General features: G+C 31.7%; 2 protein-coding genes across 3 annotated transcripts in view; one reads left to right on the top strand and one right to left on the bottom strand.

Annotated features, from left to right (window-relative positions):
- Positions 1-18,612, bottom strand: part of LOC143228423 (uncharacterized) — an 84,987-nt gene that overhangs the window by 60,499 nt on the left and 5,876 nt on the right. The gene's annotated exons all lie outside the window — the stretch shown is intronic.
- The window catches only part of LOC143229937 (uncharacterized), a 34,427-nt gene continuing 24,523 nt past the window's right edge, over positions 8,709-18,612 (top strand). Inside the window, exons 1-2 of one of the 2 annotated variants that reach the window (XM_076462814.1) lie at positions 8,709-8,763; positions 14,039-14,157. The gene's annotated coding sequence lies outside the window, so the exon portion shown is untranslated. Of the gene's footprint in view, positions 8,764-14,038; positions 14,158-14,182; positions 14,459-18,612 lie in introns of those variants that run through there. The other variant, XM_076462813.1, reaches the window with a different exon arrangement.

Here is an 18,612-nt window from a genome sequence, read left to right as displayed (position 1 = left end):
TGTTGGTTTATTAATGTAGCCAGGACTGACATTACTGATGTTCTTATATAAAGTTTTATTAATCTGTTCAATGTTGGTTTTTTAATGTAACCAGGACTGACATTATTGATGATGGTATATAAAGTTTTTTTAATCTGTTCAATGTTGGTTTATTAATGTAACCAGGACTGACATTACTGATGTTCTTATATAACGTTTTATTAATCTGTTCAATGTTGGTTTATTAATGTAACCAGGACTGACATTACCGATGTTCTTACATAAAGTTTTATTAATCTGTTCATTGATGGTTTATTAATGTAGCCAAAACTGCCATAATTGATGCTATTATATAAAGTTTTATTAATCTGTTCATTGTTGGTTTATTAATGTAGCCAAGACTGACATTACTGACTTTCTTATATAAAGTTTTATTAATCTGTTCATTGTTGGTTTATTAATGTAACCAGGACTGACATTACTGATGTTCTTATATAAAGTTTTATTAATCTGTTCATTGTTGGTTTATTAATGTAGCCAAAACTGACATTACTGATGCTCTTATATAAAGTTTTATTAATCTGTTCATTGTTGGTTTATTAATGTAGCCAGGACTGACATTACTGATGTTCTTATATAAAGTTTTATTAATCTGTTCATTGTTGGTTTATTAATGTAGCCAGGACTGACATTACTGATGTTCTTATATAAAGTTTTATTAATCTGTTCATTGTTGGTTTATTAATGTAGCCAGGACTGACATTACTGATGTTCTTATATAAAGATTTATTAATCTGTTCAATGTTGGTTTATTAATGTAACCAGGACTGACATTACTGATGTTCTTATATAACGTTTTATTAATCTATTTAATGTTGGTGTATTAATGTAACCAGGACTGACATTACCGATGTTCTTACATAAAGTTTTATTATTCTATTCAATGTTGGTTTATTAATGTAGCCAGGACTGACATTACTGATGTTCTTATATAAAGTTTTAATAATGTGTTCATTTTTGGTTTATTAATGTAGCCAGGACTGACATTACTGATGTTTTATATAAAGTTTTATTAATCTGTTCATTGTTGGTTTATTAATGTAGCCAGGACTGACATTACTGATGTTCTTATATAAAGTTTTATTAATCTGTTCATTGTTGGTTTATTAATGTAGCCAGGACTGACATTACTGATGTTCTTATATAAAGTTTTATTAATCTGTTGATTGTTGGTTTATTAATGTAGCCAGGACTGACATTACTGATGTTCTTATATAAAGTTTTATTAATCTGTTCAATGTTGGTTTATTAATGTAACCAGGACTGACATTACTGATGTTCTTATATAAAGTTTTATTAATCTGTTCATTGTTGGTTTATTAATGTAGCCAGGACTGACATTACTGATGTTCTTATATAAAGTTTTATTAATCTGTTCATTGTTGGTTTATTAATGTAGCCAGGACTGACATTACTGATGTTCTTATATAAAGTTTTATTAATCTGTTCATTGTTGGTTTATTAATGTAGCCAGGACTGACATTACTGATGATCTTATATAAAAATTTATGAATCTGTTCAATGTTGGTTTATTAATGTAGCCAGGAGAGACATTACTGATGTTCTTATGTGAAGTTTTATTAATCTGTTCAATGTTGGTTTATTAAAGTAGCCAGGATAGAAATTACTGATGTTCTTATATAAAGTTTTATTAATCTGTTCATTGTTGGTTTATTAATGTAACCAGGACTGACATTACTGATGATCTTATATAAAATTTTATTAATCTGTTCAATGTTGGTTTATTAATGTAGCCAGGACTGCTATTATTGATGTTATTATATAAAGTTTTATTAATCTGTTCATTGTTGGTTTATTAATGTAGCCAGGACTGACATTACTGATGTTCTTATATAAAGTTTTATTAATCTGTTTATTGTTGGTTTATTAATGTAGCCAGGACTGACATTACTGATGTTTTTATATAAAGTTTTATTAATCTGTTCATTGTTGGTTTATTAATGTAGCCAGGACTGACATTACCTATGTTCTTATATAAAGTTTTATTAATCTGTTTATTGTTGGTTTATTAATGTAGTCAGGACTGATATTACTGATGTTTTCTATAAAGTTTTATTAATCTGTTCATTGTTGGTTTATTAATGTAGCCAGGACTGACATTACTGATGTTCTTATATAAAGTTTTATTAATCTGTTCATTGTTGGTTTATTAATGTAGGCAAGACTGACATTACTGATGTTCTTATATAGTTTTATTAATATGTTCATTGTTGGTTTATTAATGTAACCAGGACTGACATTACTGATTATCTTATATAAAGTTTTATTAATCTGTTCAATGTTGGTTTATTAATGTAACCAGGACTGACATTACTGATGATCTTATATAAAGTTTTATTAATCTGTTCATTGTTGGTTTATTAATGTAGCCAGGACTGATATTACTGATGATCTTATATAAAGTTTTTTTAATGTGTTCAATGTTGGTTTATTAATGTAGCCAAGACTGACATTACTGATGTTCTTATGTAAAGTTTTATTAATCTGTTCATTGTTGGTTTATTAATGTAGTTAGGATTGATATTACTGATGTTCTTATATAAAGTTTTATTAATGTGTTCAATGTTGGTTTATTAATGATACCAGGACTGACATTACTGATGATCGTATATAAAGTTTTTTTAATCTGTTCAATGTTGGTTTATTAATGTAGCCAGGACAGACATTACTGATGTTCTTATGTAAAGTTTTATTAATCTGTTCATTGTTGGTTTATTAATGTAGTTAGGATTGATATTACTGATGTTCTTATATAAAGTTTTATTAATCTGTTCATTGATGGTTTATTAATTTAGCCAAAACTGCCATTATTGATGCTATTGTATAAAGTTTTATTAATCTGTTCATTTTTGGTTTATTAATGTAGCCAAGACTGACATTACTGATGTTCTTATATAAAGTTTTATTAATCTGTTTCTTGTTGGTTTATTAATGCAGCCATGACTGACATTACTGACTTTCTTATATAAAGTTTTATTAATCTGTTCATTGTTGGGTTATTAATGTAACCAATACTGATATTACCGATCTTCTTATATAAAGTTTCATTAATCTGTTCATTGTTGGTTTATTAATGTAGCCAGGGCTGACATTACTGATGTTCTTATGTAAAGTTTTATTAATATGTTCATTGTTGGTTTATTAATGTAGCCAGTAGTAACATTACCTATGTTCTTATATAAAGTTTTATTAAGCTGTTCATTATTGGTTTATTAATGTAACTAGGACTGATATTACTGATTATCCTATATAAAGTTCATTGTTGGTTTATTAATGTAGCCTGGATTGACATTACTGATGATCTTATATAAAAATTTATTAATCTGTTAATTGTTGGTTTATTAATTTAGCCAGTACTAACATTACCTATGTTCTTATATAAAGTTTTATTAAACTGTTTATTGTTGGTTTATTAATGTAGCCATGAGTGACATTACTGATGCTCTGATGTAAACTTTTATGAATCTGTTCATTGTTTGTTTATTAATGTAGCCAAGGCTGGAACTACTGATGCTCTTATTATTATTTTACTATTTAATCCATCAATGTATTTTTCAGTTTGTCGAAGTTACCTTTACTGAAACACTTACTGCTGACTTTGTTAATATATTGATGGTGGACTTTAATGTTGTTTTGACAGTTTAATCTACTTTTATATCCTGGTTAGTTTTATTAAAGTACCAAACCTGTGTAAAATATAGAACCGTCTTAAGTGCAAAAGCTCACAGTGTTTTTAAGATAGACAATAACTTTAGTGATAGGAAATTACGGGATTGAAGGAAACTTCTAAACATTGTCTGCCTATTTAAAATTCTTAGGAATTTCAATGAGACACAAATGTATCATCACATCAAAACTCGAAACATCAGTAACGTATCGGAACCACTAAATATATCATATATTATTAATAATTGAATTTATTAATGTACACATTCATCTTACTCACTCTTAGTATTATAATATTTTGTATTATCAGTTATTGTTTTTCCCCAGTACAAAATGTTACAACACTGGAAATATGAAACTTTATATCAACTGCTTTGATTAACAATTTTAGGCTTACTGACAAATAGTTGAAAACTGTTCGTTGAAGGTATATTACTATTACTACAACAAGACCGTTATTAATTAATTAACTAACAACTTGTTGAAGACTGTTAATTGAAGGTATATTACTGCTACTGCAGCAAGACCATTATTAATTAACTAACTAACAAATTGTTGAAGACTGTTAATCGAAGGTATATTACTATTACTGCAACAAGACCGTTATTAATTAATTAACTAACAAATTGTTGAAGACTGTTAATTGAAGGTATATTACTATTACTGCAACAAGACCATTATTAATTAACTAACAAATTGTTGAAGACTGTTAATTGAAGGTATATTACTATCTCTACAACAAGACCATTATTGATTAACGAACAAATTGTTGAAGACCGTTAATTGAAAGTATATTACTATTACTGCAACAAGACCATTATTAATTGACTAACAAATTGTTGAAGACTGTTAATTGAAGGTATATTACTATTATTGGAACAAGATCGTTATTAATTAATTAACTAACAACTTGTTGAAGACTGTAAATTGAAGGTATATTACTATTACTGCAACATGACTATTATTAATTAATTAACAAATTGTTGAAGACTGTTTATTGAAGGTATATTACTATTACTGCAACAAGACCATTATTAATTAACTAACAAATTGTTGAAGACGGTTAATTGAAGGTATATTACTATTACTGCAACAAGACCATTATTAATTCACTAACAAATTGTTGAAGACTGTTGATTGAAGGTATATTACTATTACTGCAACAAGACCATTATTAATTAACTAACAAATTGTTGAAGACTGTTTATTGAAGGTATATTACTATTACTGCAACAAGACCATTATTATTAACTAACAAACTGTTGAAGACTGTTAATTGAAGGTATATTACTATTACTGCAACAAGACCATTATTAATTCACTAACAAATTGTTGAAGACTGTTGATTGAAGGTATATTACTGTTACTGCTTCAAGTGCATTATTAATTAACTAAATAACAAATACTTTGAGACTGTTGGTTGAAGGTATATTGCTATTATTGCTATAAGCCCCTTGTTAATTAACTAAATATCAAATTTTTGGAGACTTATTTGAATGTTTATTACTGTTACTGCTGGGAGGCCGTTGGTTATTTAGTGACCAAAAATACTTGACTGTTAGTTCAAAGTGTATTACTGTTACTGTTGCAAGGATATTCTTCATTAACTGACCAAAAAGTACATTAAAACTGTTAATTGAAGGAACAATGCTATTACTTTAAAGGCTATTCTTGTTTAAGAAAACAATACGTACTAGAAACTGTTGCATGAAGGTATAACGTGTTTACTTCTACAAGTAACTTCTTCATCAACTAGTCAATAAGTAAAACTACTTGTAGACTGTGAGATTAAGGAACAATACTATTTTTGTAAGAAGGCTATTGTGATGGTACAGTTCTATTTCTGCGGACTTATACCTGTAGAAACAAGTTTCTATACCAAAAGTGGGCAGAACATACCCAGCCTTTTGTGTAGACTTGTTATTAATGACAAACAAAGAACCTAAGTTAACTGAGAAAACAAGTAAGGAATGGTGTAACTGGTAGAAGGAGATTCTTAATTAGCGAAGCAAGAATTACTTGAAGATTGTTAGGTCAGGTATCATACTAATAATGGTAAAATTAATTAACGAACCAAGAATTACTTGAAGATTGTTAGGTCAGGTATCATACTAATAATGGTAAAATTAATTAACGAACCAAGAATTACTTGAAGATTGTTAGGTCAGGTATCATACTAATAATGGTAAAATTAATTAACGAACCAAGAATTACTTGAAGATTGTTAGGTCAGGTATCATACTAATAATGGTAAAATTAATTAACGAACCAAGAATTATTAAAGACTGACTGTTAGGTAAAAGGTCATTCTTAATTAACGAAACAATAGTGACTTCGTATGTAATGTATGTATTTGGTTATTTCTACATCATGCTGTTTATTAGTGTTTTTGATGTTATGTTAACTGTTTGGTTACTTGTAGACCATGGTGTTGTAGTTTTGTGTTTTGTATGTTATGGTATCTATTTGGTTACTTGTATACTCTGAAGTTAGTATTTGTTAGTGTTTTTATGTTATGTAAGCTATTCGGTTACTTGTACACCACGGTGTTGGTGTGTTCTTATTTTATATTAGGTATTTGGTTACTTGTACATTATGATGCTGGTGTCTTTTACATATTAATGTAGCTATTTTATTACTTGCACGTGATGATTTTGGTGTTTGTTAGACTTTTTATGTCATGTTAGCTATTTGGTTAGTTGTACTCCGTGATTTTGGTGTATGTTTTCTATATTACTTTAGCTATTTAGATACTTGTACAACATAATGTTTGCGTGTTTATTATGTTATGCTAGCTGTTTGGTTACTTATACACTATAATGCTGGATTCTTGTATTTTTTATGTTAAGTTAGCTATTTGGTTACTTGTGCGTTCGATGTTGGTGTTCATTAGTGTTTTTGTGTTAGGTTAGCTACTGGGTTCCTTGTAGACGATTTTGTTTGTTCGTTTTTTATGTTTTATAAGCTCTTTGGTTATTTGTACATTATGATGTTAGTGTTTGTTTGTGTTTTTATGTTATGTTAGCTATTTGGTTATTTGTACACCATGATTCTGGTGTGTTTATTATGTTATGTTAGTTATTTGTTTTCTTGTACATTTTAATGTTGGTGTGTTTTTATGTTATGTTACTTATTTGGTTATTTTTACACCATGATTTGGTGTGTTTATTATGTTATGTTAGCTATTTGTTTTCTTGTACATTACGATGTTGGTGTGTTTTTATGTTATGTTAGCTATTTGGTTATTTGTACACCATGATTCTGGTGTGTTTATTATGTTATGTTAGTTATTTGTTTTCTTGTACATTTTAATGTTGATGTGTTTTTATGTTATGTTACTTATTTGGTTATTTTTACACCATGATTTGGTGTGTTTATTATGTTATGTTAGCTATTTGTTTTCTTGTACATTTAAATGTTGATGTGTTTTTATGTTATGTTACTTATTTGGTTATTTTTACACCATTATTTGGTGTGTTTATTATGTTATGTTAGCTATTTGTTTTCTTGTACATTACGATGTTGGTGTGTTTTTATGTTATGTTAGTTATTTGGCTATTTTTACACCATGATTCTGGTGTGTTTTTATGTTATGTTACTTATTTGGTTATTTTTACACCATGATTTGGTGTGTTTATTATGTTATGTTAGCTGTTTGTTTTCTTGTACATTACGATGTTGGTGTGTTTTCATGTTATGTTAATTATTTGGTTATTTTTACATCATGATTCTGGTGTGTTTATTATGTTATGTTAGTTATTTGTTTTCTTGTACATTTAAATGTTGATGTGTTTTTATGTTATGTTACTTATTTGGTTATTTTTACACCATGATTTGGTGTGTTTATTATGTTATGTTAGCTATTTGTTTTCTTGTACATTTTAATGTTGCTGTTTTTTAGTCTTTTCTATGTTATGTTAACCGCTCTGGTTACGTGTACATCATGATGTTGGTTTTTTATGATTGGTAGCTATTTGGTTAGTTGTGCACCGTGATTTTGGAGTGTATTTTTGTTATTTTAGCTATTTGATTATTTTTACACCATATGTTGTTGAATTTTTATGTTATGTTAGCTATTCAGTTAGTTGTACACCATGATTTTGGTGTGTGTGTTTTTTTATGTTAGGTTAAGTATTTGGTTACTTGAATACTATAATGCTGGAATCTTTTTTTCATGTTAAGTTAGCTGTTTGGTTATTTGTACGTTTGATGTTGGTGTTCATTAGTGTTTTTTGTGTTATTTTCTCTATTTGGTTTCTTGTACACGATGATGTTGGTTTGTTTTTTATGTTATGTTCGCTATTTGGTTACTTTTACATGATGTTGGTGTTTATTAGCGTGTTTTATGTTATATTAGCTATTTGGTTACTTGTACATTATAATGTTGATGTGTTTTATATTATGTTAGCTATTTTGTTACTTGTACATTATGGTATTTCTCGATTATGTTTTTATTTTATTTTAGCTATTTGGTTACTTGTACACCACGATATTGGTGTGTTTTTTATAAATTGACACAAAGTACTTTTGTCATTTTTTTAATACCATGTCGTTATTATTGATCGTCCTACCATCTATCTGTGAATGAGTGAGTTATGAAGCATATTTAATAGTCGTTATTATTGATCGTCCTACCATCTATCTGTGAATGAGTGAGTTATGAAGCATATTTAATAGTCGTTATTATTGATCGTCCTACCATCTATCTGTGAATGAGTGAGTTATGAAGCATATTTAATAGTCGTTATTATTGATCGTCCTACCATCTATCTGTGAATGAGTGAGTTATGAAGCATATTTAATTGTCGTGATAATTGGAGCCAGAGTATCATGATTTATCTTCGTTTTTAGCCTATTTCGGGATTGTTGCAGTTATTTGACTTGTAATTAATTCTTACTACATACAGTTAGACACCTAGCAGTTTGTTTCATATTTAGTTCCACTGCTTTAAACGAACACCACTCTATCGCTTGACAACAAATCTGAAGGCTCATAACAAAAATCAGACTTCGATACTGGCGTTGGATACACCACACGTAAGTCATTGTGTAGCTTAACGAAAAGCTAATTAATTGAACAACAAGCTTTGTTAATTCTCTTATTAAATAATCTTATGATAGTCAGGTTTGAATCCCGTCACCAAAGATGCTAGTCCTTTCAATCGTGGAGACATAAATTGACGGTCAGTTCCATTTTCCGTTGATAAAAGTGTAGACCAAGCGTAGACGTTGACTGATGTTCCTTCGCTGCCTTCTCTCTAGTCTATCACGTACAAACCAGACAGCTAGCCCAGATATCAGTTATCATCAGACATTGTTTATGATACTTGAATTAGTAACAAAGAAACCTAATACCCGGAACATTCACAGAGGTAAAGATGAAAAATATGTTTATATTGGTTCAAAATAAGTTACGGTTTATTTTTCTGCTTATACATCTATTTGTCTATCTATGCATCTAGAAGCGACAGATGAAAATCATAACTTGAAATCCTGCATAATGTTTTCTTAAGTTCCTCGATCCTTCATCTTGAAGTGGTGGAAACATGGTGGTGGGAGGTGATGACTAGCTATCTTCCTCTGGTCTTACACTGATAAATTAGGGACATCTAACACAGATAGTCCTCGTGTAGCTTTGCGCGAAATTCAAAAACAAACAAAACAAAGCAAAATAATTTCTTTCTTCCACCCCTAAGATATAGTGGGCACGCAACTAAATCAGACTGAAAATACTGGTAACAGTAGGAAACATTAGTCATGTACGAAGTGTTTTTAAACAATTTACATTTTACTTATAATTTATTTCTGTTTACTTTTGTATAGGAAATCAAAAACTCATGCCTAAGAACATTATAATAAAATAAAATTTGTGTGTGATAAAAGAAACCCTTTGTTGAAGTCGTCAGTTGACCTCATGTGGGCATATTATACGTTTTATGCCTTCTTAACTGCAATATAATATTATTAGTATTCACTTGATTTCAAGGTTTATTCGTATTTATGACACCGGTAAAGGAGTTTATTTGTCTTGGTTTTGACAGTACGTGTTTTCCTTTAGAAGGAATTCACCGAAGCATGAATGTTGTGATGGTGAAACATTAGATTCTGACATCCCTGGTTAACGGTCGAGTACTTTTCGGTCAGAGCATCTGGGAATAGAGAACTCTATAAATAAGGTTTTCTGTGTTTTTCATACTCCTTGTTAGGTTTATTTAAATTGTGTTTAGCACAAGTTAAGAGTCTAGCCTGATACAGTGAGAGGTATATAACGTGACAGCGTAAATAAAACCATTTCTCTGGTGCACACATAAACATACATAAACAGTAATTCAAGTGTTTCATTCGAACATAACTTTAACTTAGTGAACAAATATTATGGTTGTGTGTTAAAGACTGGATGATAGTTTTACTTGTTTGTTTAGAATTTCGCGCAAAGCTATACGAGGGTTATCTGCGATAGCCGTTCCTAATTTAGCAGTGTAAGACGAGAGAGAAGGCAGCTAGTCATCACTACCCACTGCTAACTCATTTGCTACCCGTTTACCAACGAATAGTCGCATTGACGGTCACGTTATAACGCCCCCACGACAGAAAGGGCGAGCATATTTGGTGCGACAGGGACTCGAACCCACAACCCTCAGATTACGAGTTGAGCGTCTTAACCACCTGGCCATATCGAGGCTTACAGTGAAAGACGGTAGATACGAGCATTGGCCTTTAATATTCTATACTATTAATTCTCCAGTTTTTGTGGTTCCTGAAGTCAACTTTGAGGGAAGTAAGGACAAACTGAGAATGCTAGGATCGTTTAAAAATAAAACGAAATAAATAAATAATAATTGTAATAAATAATATAGAAATAAGAGATGTTAAAATATAATATGAAATGTATTACATTATAAATAATAAACAATAGGGTAATTCGTGATGACAAGAAAACCCACTTGTAGAGAAAATTATGTATTTAAAAACCTGACGATGACCGAAAAAGGTCGAAACGTTGTTCGCTCCTCTATTAGTGTCTTCTGTATTCATACCAGCCGTTTTTAAATATATAAACAATGAGGTTGGTTTGCTCTGTTTTTGTTATCACTCTAATAATAGGCCATTCATAAGTTAGACTGTTAGATTTATGGTTTGGATTAGTTGGTTCGTGGTCGCAACGTACTTGTTTGTAACGAGTAAGGATTCTAAATTACATATAATTTACGATTCTTACATTTTTCACTTTCACAGAGGCCGAGCTTGTTATAAAGTAAAATATATAAGTGTTATCAGATTTAGAGCTTTAACGTAACTTAACTACTTCACCGTTACGTTCAGTGTGTTTTAACATCTTCGTGAGGCTCAGGGTGCTCCGAAGCTATGCTTAGAAACATTGCTGATAAATTATATTGTTGAAGTTCACACGACTGTTTATTGTTAACCAGAACACTGTTGACATAGTTTAACTTTAGACAGATCTACTGAGCTAAGTTTGGAAACTGATATGCACGTGCTTGTCACGTATACGCTATACGTATTATGTCATATCAGTACTGTAACTTTCTGTCTGTCTGTGAGCGTTTCTCCTCTTAAACAAGTTGTCTTATGCAGATTATACTTAGTGATAATTTAGAAGTAGGAAAGGAAACGAAATTCGTATTATATACGTAAAAATATAAATTTTCACGTATCCAACACGTTGTCAAACTAAAGTTATATTTGTATGTAAAAACGGCTCGTTTGGATTGAGAAAATATTTTACGTAGAAGAGCGAACAACGTTTCGACCTTCCTCTATCATCGTCAGGTTCACAATGAAAGAGGTAACTGACCGGAAGCTGACCACATGTTTGGAAGGGGTTGTGTAACTGAGTGTCGGAATGTAGAGGGCGGTGTTAGATGTTTGAATATATAATTTTATATTATTTATTTTATTATTTTTAATATAGGTTAATACCAAATTTATTCAAAAACCAGGCACAAAACTGTGGTCTATACTATGTAAAAACTACACTGACAAACACCACACCAACATTATTTACAAAATATAATGTGATAACTGCCACGACTTCTATATTGGAGAAACAAGTAGAAAAATGGAAACCAGATTCAAAGAACATAAAAAGTCACCTTCACACGTTTTCGAACACTGCAAGTCAAATAAACACAACATAACCATAGAAAACACTCAAATACTAAATAAAGAAACAAACGCAAAATTAAAGAAGCCTTACTTATACAACAACTTAAACCCAAAATAAACCAATATAAAGGAACGTCTTTATACCTATATTAATATAATAAAATAAATAAAATTATATACTCAAACATCTAATACCGCCTTCTACATTCCGACACTCAGTTGCACAACCCCTTTCAAACATGTGGTCAGCTTCCGGTCAGTTACCTCATTCTTTGTGAACCTGACGATGACCGAAGAAGGTCGAAACGTTGTTCGCTCTTCTCAACCCAAACGAGCCGTTTTTACATAAATATTTTTCTCTGTAAGTGGGTTTCTCGACATCACTGAAATTCGTATTAGACTTTCCCATATATTAAAATACCAACTATCTTATAGAATAGCGTATATTGTTACTGCAGTTACTATTGTAAGTACTCCAGATTGAACAAACTCCAACTACAACAACATTATAGAAGTCCAAGGTTGTAAATAATACTTTCAACATTTTCATTTCTTTCAAACCACACTATGGAGAAAAGTAGATCATTGCTGTATTTGTGATATTTATACTCACCGATAAATCATTGAATTTGCTGCTTCTATTAAGGAATTATTTACTGTGTTTGTGGGCAAGTCGATTGGTGTTTTGAATATGTGTGGGTGAGTGATATTTTGTGTTTCAATATTCATATGTTCGCTTGAGTGATTGATTTCTCCTTGCGTTTTTCTGTTCTAACTGCTGCTGTTTGTCATGTATGTATGTGGGTTTACATTTTGGTGTTCGTGTCAATAATAAAGGTGTTTTTGTTCCGGAAGTTGCATATTTGTTTGTGTGGTGTGTTTATTATTGTATTGTACACACGTGCTGTGCTTGAGATTCTAGTTAGGAATCTGTGACAATCAGGTGCTTCGAAGACTTCCAGCGCAATTGTTTGTATCTCCCAAAACACACAGTGTGTCTGCTAAACGAATTACTTGTGAATGTTGTGCACTATTTACAATAACTATTTTCAAAACCATATTCGTTCATATTCCACGTGTAGCAGTTTATATCAGAATATAGTTGTCTTGATTTGGGTTATATAGTCCTACACATGACAAATGTTTCTATGTATCGTGACACAAGAACATTACACATAAATACCCTTGTCAACACTTTATATATATATATATATATGTAAGAAATCTAAATTTAGGATTACTTATACTTTATACGCTGCAGCGAGTATCGATTGTTGAAATGGTTGTAATTGTCTTTTGATTAGGGTTGGTGAAATGTTTGTCCATGCTGGACTGGCATGTTTGATTATTGGTTGTATGAATTATTCACACTATTTAATATCCGGTTTATTGTAGGGTTGTAATAAACCCTTGAGCCGGAATTCGAGAAGTACTTCAAAACTAAAATATTTTGGGATATTTCTTACATTGTTATTAATTTGAATACATTAAATGTACCAAATTCAGAGAGTATAACTCTTGATCACATTTCTACTGTAAAATGGACTTATTTCAACAAGAAGTGACGCAACTGTTTGCCATTTCTGCCGAGTTTCTCGACTCCATTTCTGCACCTCCTCGCTTCTGGTCCACTTTCCCTGTCTTACAACTGTTGTCATGAAAATTGAATACTTTTGAAAATCATCGTTGAGTTTGTAAATTTTTATCAAACTGTTCGTGTTTTACACGTTTTCAAGAGACGAATGACAAAGAATTGCAGTCTCCTTAAAATGACGTTCAGAATATTTAACGTAAGACATTTAAAGTACGTTACAAGGATTTCAGAAAGAAGTCGCATTACGAACTGAAAATACATTTTTACCTGTAGACTTTCACCGGACTTGTCTGGCTTTCACCGAGGTCAAAACTAATTATGCATGCCTCCCAAAATTAGTCAAATTGTACATCTACTAAATTACATTGCTTTCTAGAAATGTTTTTATTTATTTAAGGATATTTAAACTTGTACAGCCTAGCCTTCTTTTTACATTTTATTTGTAAAGCAGTATATGTTACCTTGGAAACATGTTTTTCAAAATTCTCGCAAAGTCCTTCTGATAAATGTTTACTTCATTTACTTAAATCGTTTAAAATCAAGTAATCTGCATATCCCACGTTGTAATAAAAATATCTTTCTCTTCTTTAGGTTTATGCGAGATATGATCAAAGAAAAGTACAATGGAAGATGTAGGTGATATTCTACCGTAACCTGGAATGTTGGTCCAGTCGCTTTTCTGGAGTGGGTGCAGGTCTCGTAATAAAAAGGTAGGACAATTTTCTTCTCGCGCGCGTACACACACAACCTGTCTAACTTTCTCTAAATGGAAGTATGTCAGTAGGCTAAAGAACATACGTTCCGGCCTTACCTGGTGCATGCGCCCTACTGTCGGTTAGCTCTTGTGAACCTCGAGAGCCAGCAGACCACAAACGTGAAAAGAAAAACTGAGTCGTAACAGTTTTCATTCCGATATTAGTGTTACAGAAGCATGGCACGTTTGCACTTTCATAAATCGTAGGATCTATCTATTTACAAGGGTATACAGCTTGTCAAAGTCTGTGTCCATAGGTAAGTTTGATATGCACTCAATATTTCAATATATCTGCTGTTGTACTTAATAACTTAACTTTTCTAAAGTAAGATTTCTTTACAATTTAAAATACACGTAGTTTAATACTTAATGTATTTAACGACACCCGTATCGTGATTTAAATAATTACTTCTTAGAAACTAAATTCTTTATAGAATTCAAGTAAGGATCTCCAGCATATTCTACTAAACATTTACATAATTTATACACAGAATATGACGGCATCATAACTTAAGAATATCAAACAGATTTATATATTCTGTAATTCTTGCCTACTGTGAACTCCAAGATTAAGGGCTCGTGGTCGAATCCTACTGCTCGATCACACAAGAGTGACCCAAGAGTTGGCGGTGGGTGCCGTTGACTAGCCGCTTTCCCTCTAGTGCATCAAATCGAAGTTAGGCATGACTACACTCTTTTGTAGGTTTGCACAAAGAATCTTATGATAAATGAATGTTGTTTTTTCATAATTTTGATAAAGGTTTCTATTATTTATACAATCGTGCACGTTAAGCACATGACATATCGGATACTGTTCATAGGTGATAAAGCCTACATGCCGTACAACAGAGACTTTCACCAAAGTTAAAGTCCAATCTGTCAGTAAGAACTAAATATCAAAGTGATATGTAGACTTTCTTCTTTCACTTAATAACATGAGTGTCTGTCGAACTTATATTTGGATTTGGCGTTAGCTTTTCTTGCCTTGTTGATAACGCATTTAACATTTGCCTGATCGTTTTGAACTGTTCAAACTACAGTTAATTTTGAACCTGTAGGTACGTTATGTATTACGATTTCAAGTAACCTGAAATATGAATTTAAAAGTTAATTAAATAATAATATGTATAAAATTTTCTTTTTTTAACCCAAATATATTTTAATATTAAAAAACAATACAATTTATGATAACGTTTATTACTAAGCTATTACAAATGATAGCATTTGTACAAACTTACAAACAAATGTACCTATTTCCCGGGGTCGAAGACGCACCGATGTTTTATCAGCTAAATTTTGAAAACAACAACAAAAAATATGAGAATAAGGTCGCAGGACTTTCACCAATCTTATCTAAATATAAATCTTCTTACAGTATATAAATCTTCTTACAGTAAAATAAATCTTCTTACGGTATATAAGTCTTCTTACGGTATATAAATCTTCTTACAGTAAAATAAATCTTCTTACGGTATATAAATCTTCTTACGGTATATAAATCTTTTTACAGTATATAAATATTCTTACGGTATATAAATCTTCTTACAGTAAAATAAATCTTCTTACGGTATATAAGTCTTCTTACGGTATATAAATCTTTTTACGATATATAAATCTTCTTACGGTATATAAGTCTTCTTACGGTATATAAATCTTCTTACAGTAAAATAAATCTTCTTACGGTATATAAATCTTCTTACGGTACATAAATCTTCTTACAGTACATAAATCTTCTTACAGTACATAAATCTTCTTACGATATATAAATCTTCTTACAGTATATAAATCTTCTTACGGTATATAAATCTTCTTACAGTATATAAATCTTCTTACAGTATATAAATCTTCTTACAGTATATAAATCTTATTACGGTATATAAATCTTATTACGGTATATAAATCTTCTTACGGTACATAAATCTTCTTACGGTATATAAATCTTCTTACGGTACATAAATCTTCTTACGCTATATAAATCTTCTTTCGGTATATAAATCCACTTGCTCACTTCTCGTTTTTTGTGTGGTATATGTTTATCATATGTACCTTTCAAAATATGTACTTTATATTACCACTGGAATTTCTGTGTTATTACCAGTAATAATGTTATTCTAAGCCCGAAGAGTTAAAAAGATTGCCAGTATTACAGCACCGTATATACGGTGAGCTATTATTATTTATTTATTTGTTATTTAATACTAAGAAACTTTTCATTCTGAGTCACACTGAGGGGATTGAATTACTGTCTAGTATCGAAACGCTTCCTCTCGGCTTAGGTTTAGGTCTATAAGCAACGTAACCTTTGGCCTGGAAGACGCAGGGTAAATTTTTAGGCTTATTTTGGGGAAAAAAATAGCGTCTTCGACGCCGGGAAATACGGTAAGTCTTCTGTCTGGTCTGAAACTGAATATTTTATTGAAGTTCACGGAGAGCAAATTGATTATTTGGTGACACACTTTTCTTGACAGCTAGCTAGCCTGAAGCGCCCCCTACAATTTCAGTGGTATATTCAATGTTCTCGTAGAAATACTAACGTGCGAAGTTAATTAACTGAAGTTAAATGGTTTGTAATGTTCGAAATCTATAGATGTTCCAGCTCCAATTCTGTAGTTTTCCGATTAATATGCGTTAATCACAATTATACCTTCCGAGGCCTACAGCAAACTGACTGTAGCTGACAAGTAATAAATAATCTTCTGTCTCTTGGTGCATTGGTTTATATAGTTTAAGGCGAGATTCAAGAGCGTTGAACAATGTTAGAACATGCTAGCGTTTGTAAAACAAATATACTTGATGGCGAGAAACCCACTTAAAATAAAAATGTATCTGAGAACTGCTGGTAAGTGCATTAACACTTTTAGGTCATCGGAACGTTGTTCTCTCCTTATCAATAAAAGTGTTAATACCCATACCAGCCGTTCCGAGATACATTTTTAAAACAAATATTGTTGATTCCTACTCTCAAGAATCTGCTACAAACTTAGAAAACGGGCAAGACTTGCATGGGATTTCTCTGTGCTCAGTCTACCACGAGCACCGAAACCTGGTGTTAAATGCAAAAGAAAATGTGTTAAGGGCAAAATTAAGCGCGTCTTAAGTTTTAACAATTATCGGTAAGCGCATCTTAAGTTTTAACAGTTACCGCTAAGTGCGTCTTAAGTTTTAACAGTTACCGCTGTCTTCCTAGTTGGGGAATGAAATAGTAACGTTCTTATGGTCGGTTTAGTGCAGGGGTCAGCAATGAAATAGTAACGTTCTTATGGTCGGTTTAGTGCAGGGGTCAACAATGAAATAGTAACGTTCTTATGGTCGGTTTAGTGCAGGGGTCAGCAATGAAATAGTAACGTTCTTATGGTCGGTTTAGTGCAGGGGTCAAAATGAAATAGTAACGTTCTTATGGTCGGTTTAGTGCAGGGGTCAGCAATGAAATAGAAACGTTCTTATGGTCGGTTTAGTGCAGGGGTCAACAATGAAATAGATACGTTCTTATGGTTGGTTTAGTGCAGGGGTCAACAATGAAATAGTAACGTTCTTATGTTCAGTTTAGTGCAGGGGTCAGCAATGAAATAGAAACGTTCTTATGGTCGGTTTAGTGCAGGGGTCAACAATGAAATAGAAACGTTCTTATGGTTGGTTTAGTGCAGGGGTCAACAAGGAAATAGTAACGTTCTTATGTTCGGTTTAGTGCAGGGGTCAGCAATGAAATAGTAACGTTCTTATGGTCGGTTTAATGCAGGGTCAGCAATGAAATAGTAACGTTCTTATGGTCGGTTTAGTGCAGGGGTCAGCAATGAAATAGAAACGTTCTTATGGTTGGTTTAGTGCAGGGGTCAACAATGAAATAGTAACGTTCTTATGTTCGGTTTAGTGCAGGGGTCAACAATGAAATAGAAACGTTCTTATGGTTGGTTTAGTGCAGGGGTCAACAATGAAATAGTAACGTTCTTATGTTCGGTTTAGTGCAGGGGTCAGCAATGAAATAGTAACGTTCTTATGGTCGGTTTAATGCAGGGGTCAGCAATGAAATAGTAACGTTTTTATGTTCGGTTTAATGCAGGGGTCAACAATGAAATAGTAACGTTCTTATGGTCGGTTTAGTGCAGGGGTCAACAATGAAATAGTAACGTTCTTATGGTCGGTTTAGTGCAGGGGTCAACAATGAAATAGTAGCGTTCTTATGGTCGGTTTAGTGCAGGGGTCAACAATGAAATAGTAACGTTCTTATGTTCGGTTTAATGCAGGGGTCAGCAATGAAATAGTAACGTTCTTATGTTCGGTTTAGTGCAGGGGTCAGCAATGAAATAGTAACGTTCTTATGGTCGGTTTAGTGCAGGGGTCAGCAATGAAATAGTAACGTTCTTATGGTCGGTTTAGTGCAGGGGTCAACAATGAAATAGTAACGTTCTTATGG

This window comes from Tachypleus tridentatus, chromosome 10 (genome assembly GCF_004210375.1).
Source record: "Tachypleus tridentatus isolate NWPU-2018 chromosome 10, ASM421037v1, whole genome shotgun sequence".
Lineage (NCBI taxonomy): Eukaryota > Metazoa > Arthropoda > Merostomata > Xiphosura > Limulidae > Tachypleus > Tachypleus tridentatus.
Note: the sequence above shows the minus strand (reverse complement) of the source record. Positions and strands in the feature narration are given on the sequence as shown.